This window comes from Etheostoma spectabile, chromosome 2, assembly GCF_008692095.1.
Source record: "Etheostoma spectabile isolate EspeVRDwgs_2016 chromosome 2, UIUC_Espe_1.0, whole genome shotgun sequence".
NCBI classification, from domain to species: Eukaryota; Metazoa; Chordata; class Actinopteri; order Perciformes; family Percidae; genus Etheostoma; species Etheostoma spectabile.
The window spans coordinates 18,627,726-18,636,123 of record NC_045734.1 but is presented as its reverse complement, the minus strand read 5'-3'; the positions used below and the strand labels follow the sequence as shown (position 1 = coordinate 18,636,123).

Below are 8,398 nucleotides of genomic sequence, written 5' to 3'. Positions count from 1 at the left end.
CACACACACACACACACATTCCTAGCAGATTGGCAGAGATTTTTATTGAAATACAGCAAATTTAAATTGTTTTTGTTTTAGTGCACATGAAAAACAAACAAAAGAAGTAATAGCAATAATGGCTTTGTATTTATTTGGAAAACCAAGTCATCAAATGACTAACGTGACAGCTGTCTGTCAAGCACTCGCATGAATAGAAAGTTTGTTTTGGATGTTTACTTGCCAGATACATGAAAAATTCACCACCAGCTCAAGACGGCTTTGTGCCAACAGGCAGGTTCGTCCTTTCTGTTATAATTACTTTGAGCACAGTACAGGGTAATGGTGCTTCATAATGACTATTATGTAATGCATCTGCGTTAATGACTTCATTAGGAAGCAAATTAATACATTAATTAGTACAGATTTGTATATCTGTTTAACATTAACTCTATCAAAAAGCATTAAGGAGATGCAGATCACCTGGCCTACAAGGAGAACTACTGGTGTCAAACTCTTTTAATGTATAGATTGTGTGTTCGTATTAAGGACATCAGAAATACAATCATCACATGATGTCCCACACATACATATAGAGGGTCACACAATATGAGCAAATGTATGACACTAACAAGCTCAATACATAATGTGTTGATCAAACACTTTTTTAAATTTCTTAACTCACATGAGACATGATTTTATGCAACACAGTTAGGAGATAAGTAAAGGAGCAATGACTTTGATTGACCTGCTGGACAAAACCCAGAGGCATTTTACAAAGAACGCATAACAGGCTAGTCTAAATGACCTAGTATTGACTGCACTGGGAGAAAACATGCAGCTCTGAGTTCAGTCTGTTTAAGGTTAAATGTGCAAAAGCTGTAAGAAAGCCTATTCCTAGAAACCGGGGCACAACATGTTCAGGGTGCTGTGTGAGAGAGAAGGACAGAAGTGTTTCAGAGGTCAGAGATGGTCTTACTCTGTGGTTTTGTCTCTTCTCTATGCTCCAGTCCTGTACATCCGTCCAGTGCTCTGGCAAACATGCATCAGTTGCCCTGCTATCCCTGATGTCCCCTCCGCACAGTGTGACTCGAATTCCTGGGTTACTGGGCTGACCAGGTCTGCCCCCCAAAGCGTCCAAAACAGTTTCCTACAATGTTACTTGAGCCTACAAACTGATACTCTTCAACACAGAGCAGTTGGTAAAACTATTGTGCTAGCAAGATACAGGGTATCAGTGCAGATGGTGCACTACAGTCCCATTATCAGTCCAATGAAAACTGACAAAACACACATCTTTAAATGCTAGATTACCTTTCATGACTGTGTTTCTTATGTATGGGAAATGTTTCAGCTAGGATTGTGTTATAAATCTTAGAGGATGCCAGTGTGAGTGGACACAGGTTTGGCTATATGTGGCAGTCAAAAGAATACAGATCTCACCTGTTAAACATGTACCTACTGAGTCTGATCTCTCTGAGGGACACTGCCTTAATATCTGTTGAGAGACACACTCATGTTTTATGTAGACTTAATGTGGTTTCAGTGTTACATGAGCTACATGTTCCTCAGTTATGCTGTTGTTATTGGTGTGTAGACTGGTATTTTATTAAAGTCATACCAAATGTTTTAAACGTTGACATTCTATAGAATATAGAATGTCTATAGAATATAGAATGTGGGTGGACAAAATAAGAGACACACTTTCCAATGCTTTCCAATTCAAATCCAGTTTCCTATTATGAACTAAACAAAAACTCAACTAGAGGATTTATACCTATACATAAAAGTCAGTGTGAAGACATTGTATCCACCCATTGGACCAACAGTACTGTGTGAACTGTACAGACACATTATTTTATTGTTGCACAGAATTAAACAATAATAACAATAGGCCAACTATCTAATTTTCTACCCCTAAGACAATAAAGAAAGACTGCTGTAATTAGCTTCATCAACAGCTTGATGTCTTTAGATTCTTCCTTTACAAATTGCCCCCAGAAGATTAAACAAAAATTCTGCCTTCTTGGACAACAAGGAAAATGTAAATGTCATTGACTACATTGTTTAATTCAGAAGCAGTTATTCAGAACAGTGATTAAACTGTTGGCACTGTTAGACTTTAATTCTGATTTAAAAACGCTGTGGGTTGATTCTGACATCCCATATTCCTACAAAACAGTAAAAGTGACCTGGCCATGGAAGGTATTGGTGACATAAGAAAACAGCATATTTATCTTTGTTTACCTGAGGTGGATGCCATGCAACACACTGAGACTCACTTCTCTAAGTCTTTGCTGCTCTGCCCACAGGGCGCCTCATTCTCCCCTGAGTCTTTTGGAAAGCCGAGAAGAGGAAGAGATGGAGGTCGGAGAAGGTCACAGTGAGCAGAACTGGGTGTTACATCATATATTATAATTAATTAGATGAAGGAGAGAATGATGAGAAACACTTGAGTGAAGTGGACGAGTGAAGGGATGACGGCGGGATAACTCTTACCCTTGTAAGTCAGGGAAAGTGATCTGCTGCCAAACAGAGAGAGTTTAGTTATGTGTCATATAGACAATGTTGGTCAGTGTGTGTTTTGTCTGTGTCTCATTTTTAAAACTCTTTAAAAGGCCTTTTAATGATTTGAATAGAAATGCAGACACTGTTTTCTTTCTGCATTATGACTTTCTGTCATGTTATTAAAGAAGTGCGGCTAGTGTGCATATTACTCAGTTTGCACATACAAAACAAACTGTATTCTTTGATGATGTCTTTTTGTCATCAAGAAGAGAAACAAGAAGTTCTCTTTGAGTGTGCGGCTTAACATTTTCCAAAACACATTGTTATAATAGTTTTTTTCTACTTCCAAAGCAACCATTGGTTTAAATTCAAAAACAACTTGCAGACATCTAAAAATTAAACAAAGTTAACACCTGATTAGATTTTTATATCACTGTTACATTATTGTTTAGAAATTAGAGCCTTGCTAATAACTTTTAATATATGTACAATGTAACAAGATACTACAGTTGAAAAATGGCAAAGATATTAGATATATGTTTAGAAAGTGTCTCAAAAACATAGTTTGGTCGTCAGGGAACACTTAATTTCAGCCATGCTAGCAGGATGGGCCCTTTGGTTCAGACTGTAATATCTCAAAAACTGTTGGATGTTTTGCCATAAAATACAGAATAAAATCCTGAGAACTTCTGGTGATTTTTGACATTCCCATGAGCCTCAGCTGTTCTTTGTGTTTAGTGCTAATTGGCTAATGTTAGCATGCTGACAAACTTAGCTAAGATGCGGAACATGAAAAACATTGTACTTGCTAAACATAAGCATGTTAGCATTGAAAATGTTAGCATGATGACATTAAAATGGAAACCCTTTTCCATTTTTCTTCTCATCAAAGAATATCAGCCCTTGTTTTCAAGGACATTTTCTTAATGCTGCATTAATGTCTCATCCTTTTAGCATGCAAAAACAGTATAATGATTTGTTTAATGTTAGTTCAATGTCCAAATGAAAGAATGGTAATTACTGGATGTACCTGTGTAATCAAGTACATGATGTGTGATCTGGATGTTTGGATCTCTTTATGAGAAAAAAACACTCCTGAGAAAAACAGTCTAAATCCATCACATACAGTTTGTTCAATCCCAAAGCTATTAACTGTCACAGTCTTGTATTAAACTCCCTCTGAAATGTCATATTATGGGCATTATCATACAACATGTCATTGTATTTATAACCTTGTGTGTCACAAAATATGATTGACAGTCAAGGGCCAACCTAAAGTGTTGGTTCAGCATCACCTTTGTTGCCAGTGTTACGGCAGCTCTCAACATAATGATCTTGGCATTTGCAATTAGCATTTACCAGCTTCTAGTCAGCTAAGTATAGCATCCAGCTCAATATGAGGCTGGCTAAGCCAGAAAGACAAAAAAGATTTCACAGTAATCAGCTCGTTTTCCCAGCACACAACCTTGGAATCAATTCAAGCCCCAAACTGTGGTGTTATTCACACTGTAAAGAACTAAAGATCCAAGGACAGACCCTGGGGGATTGAGTATCAAAGGCAAGAAGGGCTCTTGGAAAATGACTCATGTAGTGGTCTCTACTTTGCCATGCTCTAGCATTATACATGGATCTCCAACTGAGGCACCGCACCTCATTACACATAATTATGTGGAGAGATCAATATTTGACAACCTGAGGATGATGAAATCTGAGGCAATTTATTCTCAAACCTTATGAAGATGCATGCACATCCATGGAAGAAAGTAAAACCATTTTGCTGTGTTTAAAGCTGAATTAAAGAGTTAAACATAAAGCTTTCAACCTGATCCTCCAGTTACTGAGCGGTAAAAACTGTTGTTTTAAACACTACCTATCACATTACTGTAGAAGATTAGAGAAGACATAGTAAAGACAGAGTATTTTCACAAAATAATACTGAGTTGGACTGGTTTCCTAGAAAGGGTATACATTAAACCACACCTAAGACACCTCTAAAAATTGGATTACCACTGAATTTAATAAGATTCATTTCAAACACGTAATGTGTTAGTCCAAATTAGTGCTAATGTACACAGCCCTGGCCTGAGGTGTTGATTACAGCTGTAATGGATCACAAAATAGCCATAATTGTGTGTTTGACATGAATAAAACAAGGTCCTCTCAATGCATTTTTCAATGATTTGTGTCCACATCTGTGCTGCAAATGTGTGCAACAGCAAAAAAAGAGCAAGCGTTTGTAATTGCTTCTCAAGCACTAATGCACTCTTTATTCTCACTGAGTTGAACAGTCAGGTTCATAAAAGAGTTTGACAATATTTCAGAAATAAGAAAAAATATAGAATTCATCTCCACAATTACATACCTTGCAATAGAGCATAGTGTAAAGGGATACAACTTAATATAAAAATATTTGAACAGTTAAATTAATAAATAAAGAAAGTCATTTTGTGATTTATTTTTTAATACTAAAAGCATTTATTTGGTGGTTCGGGTGTGGTTCATGGATGTATAATATTTACAGTGTGGTTTGGGATTCTGCAAGGGGAGTTTGGACTTGTATTTTTCAAAATTCTGGCAACAGCTCTGCTAGTACAGTATAGGACTTACAACTTTAATTATAACGATGAATTTGATTGTAATTAATCTAAAATACACCTACAGAACATATTTTCACAGTAAATGGAAGCATGACCTGTTAAACAACATACTCAGGAAAGCTCATCTTTTATTTCACAGATTTTACTTTTTAAAATGAATTTTGAAGTATTTCATGTATTCAGGCAGTCAAGTCCGAGTCGAGTCTCCAGTCTTCAAATGTCTTTTATAAAGTGTTATCTTTAGATGTAGTTTAATTATATAAAACTAAATTAACTTACATCATGGCAGTAGCAAAAAGGGGAATGAATGAGTAGCAAAAACCTGCCCTGCTTGGATCAAGGTTTACAAAAACAACAATTTACATCTTTTCTCGGCTGATGAAATGCCGGCGCAGTATTAGAGCCAGAGTGGAGAGAAACATGATGGTGGTGCTCATGGTCTCCAGAGCCCACCCCCCTGCAGCCAAAGACAGCAGGGTTAACATGAACCGTCCATAGTCAATTGTTCAATCTACTCACCACAGCCGAGGAGACCTTTTGTCTCTGCCTGGATCAGGATCATAGGTGGATTAGTTAACCCCAGATTAGAAAACATGACACTGCTTCACACCTAATCTATGCTGTGATGTGTGTGCACTTTGGTGATCAGGTATTTACTGCATAATCTCAAATGAAAAGCACCTGCCCTCAGACTTTTTGTTTTGAAAGAGCCACTTAAGATATTTTTTCATCTATTTTCTTCCATTTACCATATCCTCCCGCTGTAACGTTTCCTGTACCATACACAAAGTACAGCTGAGGCTGATGGGAATGTCATAGGTTTTGCAGGTGTTTGGTCATAATTTTACCTTGAGGCCTTAGAATTAATTTTCTGGAGAATGACTAATGATGAGAATGATGAATTGTTCTTGTGACTTAATACAGTAGGCTCTCTGACAAAGTATTCCCATGTTGTAAATCTGTGAAAAATTGCAGATCACCTGCTGTACAGCAGCATTTTTAGCCAGATTAAAATTTGAATTCCACTCATATCCTAGTGTATGATGACCATTGTTACAGTTACATTGTTACAACAACAACAACCTGGCTCCAAGTCACAAAATGGTTTACAAAAATGGATATACACACACACACACACACACACACACACACACACACTCACACACACCCTCATACACACACACACACACACACACAAATCTAATTCTTAGCCTCCCCATTCTCTGTCTCATTACTCTGAAGATTTATTTCTTGCAGACAGCAGGACATGGATATTCTCAAGTCAACGATGACATTCCCAGCAACAGCATCTGTGACTCTGCTGTCACCGCTCTGTCATGAAACCTCTGGTGCATGGACCGCAGAGAGATGGAAGTTCACACAAGTGGCTGACAGGAATGTCAAGTTGCAGCGATGTGGCTGTGCATCTCATCTGCAGCTTTGAGACGAGCTCAGGCTGCCTAATTGGAAAATTCTTCAGGCCTCCTCTCAAGCTTTCTGTTGATTGAGAGCTGCACAGACTCACCAATGCCTGAAAATCAAGGGTTTAAGTGTCACAGAGCTGTTATTTGTGTTGACCTGCATGTGCTGGTTGTCTTAGCCGTGCTCTGGGTTTGTTTGACTGAAATAGTTAAGGGATTTATTGGGGAAAATTTGCAAAAAAGCCTTTTGAACAGTTAGCTGCAGGGTTCCTATATTTCAGGAATTGTATTCTAATTATTTGACATGTGGACAATGTTTGCTAAAATTGACCTGCTATTAAATTCTGTAGGCTGGATAGTTATATACTGCATGCACACATTATAATAGAAATGTATCTCAACAACTTGGATGGATTGACTTCAAATTTGGTATAGACGTTCATGGTCCCCAGAGAATGAATCATGACATTGTTGACCCCTTGACTTTTTCTCCAGCGTTGAAATTTGCAGTTTTGAATGAAATCTCTTGACAACTGTTGGATGGATTGCTGAACAAATTTTGATCAAAGTTGGTTCAAACATTCAGGTTCCTCATGGTGAAGATTATACCTGCTTAGCATCCGCATGTTAGCATTGTCACTGTGAACATAATAACATTTAGCTCAAAGCACCCCTGTGCAGTAGCTAAAATACGTGAAGCAAAAACAATTTGCTAGAAATAGATGTGCGTGTGTGTGTGTGTGTGTGTGTGTGTGTGTGTGTGTGAATGCACACATGATTAAATGATAAATGTTATTGCATCTATAAGCCTAAGTAGCTGAAAATATGTCATGTCATGTTTTAGCTTCTAATGGTTCTCAAAGTCAACCTGTTATTAGCCTCTGTGTGTTTTTAAGAGTAGAGCTTGTCCAGGTGTGTTGATGAGCCCGTGTTGCCAGCACTCTTGGGAAATGACAATATCTAGTACTGGGAAAATGTGTCGCCATGGTGACAAGTCAGTGTCCTGTCGAACACGCTGTGCATGATGGAGACACTCATTGGAGAATGTCTATTTTCAGACTCTCATGGTGTTTACCTGCTTCACCTATTCCTGTTACTCGAGCCCAGCAGTAAAATTGTTTTCCTGAATATTATATTGAATCCTTTAGGCAACTCAACCATTATAGTAACCTGTGAAAGCAAGACAAAAATATTGCCTGCACTCAGAAAGCAGATACAATAAAGTTGTCTTTGATGATACAATGTACGCCTTGAATACATGTTTGTATGGATTTGAAAAATGACAGTTTTCCTCCCTGCATGAACCTCCCACTGGAGCCTTAGCTAGAGTCTCGCCTGCAGCGTCGAGCAGCAAACAGGAAGCCATTAATCATTGATTAAAACATTTACATCTCATTCCATTTAATTATCTCTTGTTCCTGAAACAGTGGGACTGCCAAACAGAGTATCTGCACTGACTACCTGCAGGCAGGAGATATGAGCTATGTTGGGTTATCTGGGTCAAGTTCACCTCTGGCTGAGGAGAGAAAACAAAACAAACAAAAAATGTAAAACCTGGATTCCTCTGCAAAAACAGATTATTAAAAATAATACATAGAAAAATACTCCATTCTCCTTAGTTTCTGATGCCTAAGTCTTCCCTTACACAGCAAAGTGGAACACTTCAGACCAGTTCTCAGATCTTTGCACCGGCTTCATGTGTGTCAAAGAACTGTTTTTAAAATATGACTGGTTTATTAAGCACTTAATGGTTCAGGGCCAAAATACACTTCTGATCTACTGCTACGTTCTGAACCCTCCAGACCTCCCTAGGTGAAGCAGGATTCATTTTTTGGCACCACATGCAGTATCTGCAACACTCTCAGTTCTCTTAAATCCAGGGTTGAAACTTTG

The 8,398-nt window shown here is 38.0% G+C and overlaps 1 long non-coding RNA gene across 1 annotated transcript in view; it reads right to left on the bottom strand.

Annotated features, from left to right (window-relative positions):
• LOC116703719 (uncharacterized) overlaps window positions 1–2,324 on the bottom strand; it is a 3,285-nt gene extending 961 nt beyond the window's left edge. The window contains exons 1-2 of the long non-coding RNA XR_004335491.1: window positions 2,227–2,324; window positions 1,423–1,477 (exon numbers count right to left, since the gene is read on the bottom strand). This is a non-coding gene — a long non-coding RNA (uncharacterized LOC116703719). The remainder of the gene's footprint in view (window positions 1–1,422; window positions 1,478–2,226) is intronic.
• Between the last annotated feature and the right edge of the window lie 6,074 nt (window positions 2,325–8,398).